General features: G+C 50.3%; 1 pseudogene; it reads left to right on the forward strand.

The window, feature by feature from the left end:
- The first annotated feature begins 1,147 nt into the window (after positions 1-1,147).
- On the forward strand, positions 1,148-2,181 carry LOC125529833 (annotated as a pseudogene).
- The last annotated feature ends 216 nt before the right edge of the window (positions 2,182-2,397 follow it).

The raw sequence follows: 2,397 nt of genomic DNA on the forward strand, positions 1-2,397 counted from the left end.
TTGCCACGTGGCAAGTTAGCTTTTTTAATATATAAATCTGCCAATTCTTTTTAAAAAAACTGCCATGTACCAATTTTGTGTGTGCATATTTTCTCCCCCTTGTAAAAGTAAAAAAATAAAATAAAAGGAGGATTTGGGATTCAATCACAGGTCTCCGGTGGGTGTCTTTGCTTGGTTAGGAGCGTTCGTGCAACTTTTATGTCCTGCTTACGAGTTTCAAATTTGATGTGGCAGGGCTTCTTGTGCTAAGATCCGTGCATGTGATCAGGTGTTCTCAGGTGGCATGGTAGAATGTTCGCTGGATTTGGATTTGTTACAAATCAGACGTTCCCGATATTATTTTCAAAAAAGAGAGGATAACCTTGGATTTTGTGAGTCATTATAAAAGGTGGATTGTGTAGCCTCAACACGGTTTTATAGTACGATTACTTCATACTTATTATTTTCGTATGGTTATTTAGGTGCCTTGTATAAGCTGAACATACAGAGTTTAGCAAATCAAACAGTGTTATTAGGTTGACATTGTATTAGCATAAGCAATTGAGCTGTCTATTGTTTCCATCCGAGTCCACCAAACGGTACGAATTCTTTGCAAAAGTAGTCCAACTTTGAAAAGCAAATTAGTCGTGCTCGACGTAGCTGAGCAGATCAAAAGTTAGCACCACCCATGCAGGGCCGGTCCTCGTATTTCGGGGGCCCGGGGCGAAACTAGGACTCGGGGCCCTTATTTTGTTAGGCCTCAAAATAGTAATCTCATCTTTATATAGACTCGTTTCTTAGCAAAAAAAAATTTAAGGATACATCATGAAGAGGTGCATCAATAGCATAGAAGAGGAGCCAAGCGGCTGATACAACGCCTTTCGTCACACAGTACACACACCACGACTACAACAACACAACTCGCCTAGTCGAACCTCAAGCCACAATGGCGAGGAGGGAAGACTCACAGATCAAGGGCCGCGTCTCGATCAAGGGCCGGCCTGCACCCATGTCGCCCTAATCGTATATCAAGCAGCACGAATCGCAAAGCTGTGGAAGGCTCGAGAGCCCAACCGATCTGTCCAGAACCTTCTAAACCAGTTTCCCATCCCCTCCCCCAAGAAATCCCTCCCGCTCTTCAAAACCCCCCGCCATTCCGCACCCCGTCTCGCTCAGCCACAAGAATCCAAAATCACAGAAGAAGAGAGAGAGGGGGAAAGAAGAGAGAGAGAGAGAGACCATGGCCTCCGCCGTCGTTTGCAAGGGCGAGGGTGCCGCGCCGGCCAGCCTCCTCAAGTCCGGTGCTCCCGTGGCCTTCCGCTCGGTCGACTCCCCCGCCGTCATCGCGGCCCGCCGCCCGTACCAAGGCCAAGGAGGTCAGCCGCTACGACGACGACGACGACGACTACAGCGCCCGCGACCTCGTCATCCCCAGCTTCTTCTCGCAGGGTATGCTTCCGTTCCCTACCCGTGGCGCGCCGTTTCTTTGCGTTCGTGCTGAAGTCTCAACACCGTGAGTCAAATCAGCCCTGTGATCTGCTTTTGGTGTCCTTGGTGTTGATTTTGCAGACGTGCTCGACTCGCTCGGCGCGCCGACCAGCATGGCCCGTCTGCTGTCTCTGATGGAGGACGTCGCATCTCAGACCGGCGGCCTCTCCTCCACCGCTGGTGCTGGGGCGTCGCAGCTCGGACGCTGGGTGGCCAAGGAGGACGACGACGCGGTGTACCTCAAGGTGCCGATGCCGGGGCTGACCAAGGACCACGTGAAGGCGCGCGCGGACAAGAACATCCTGGTCATCGAGGGCGAGGGCGAGAAGCAGCCCTGGGACGGCGACGACGACTCCGCGATGCCGAGGTACAACCGCCGCATCGAGGTGCCTGCTGCTGACGCGTACAAGATGGACAAGATCAAGGCCGAGATGAAGAACGGCGTGCTCTGGGTCACCCTGCTCAAGGTCAAGGAGGAGGAGCGCACGGACGTCTTCCACGTCAAGGTCGAGTAGTCCCAGTGGTTGTGCTCATGGAAGACGCCTTGTTGATGTGGTCATGTTTGGTGTCTTTCTTCCTTGTTTTGCTTCGTTGATCGTCTTGCATCGAGTAGGTGAAGTTGGCCGCGAACTCTGTTAGTTTCCTCTAGTTGGGCATATGATGAACTTGCTTTGGTGGTGAAATTGGTCATGAAATTCTGTTGATTTCCTCAAATTTGGCATATGATGAACTCATTTGGTGCTGAAATTGGTCATGAAACCATGTTGATCTCCTTAAGTTTGGCATATGATGGACTAATTTGGTGCTGAAATTGGCCATGAACTTTATTGATTGTCTCAAGTTTGGCCTGATGAACTACTTTGATTGTCTTAAGCTAGTCTCGCTTGCCTATCTTTCCTCGTTCTTGATTTGTATTGCTTTAAGCTTTCT

Source organism: Triticum urartu, unplaced genomic scaffold, assembly GCF_003073215.2.
Source record: "Triticum urartu cultivar G1812 unplaced genomic scaffold, Tu2.1 TuUngrouped_contig_5888, whole genome shotgun sequence".
Classification (NCBI taxonomy): Eukaryota; Viridiplantae; Streptophyta; class Magnoliopsida; order Poales; family Poaceae; genus Triticum; species Triticum urartu.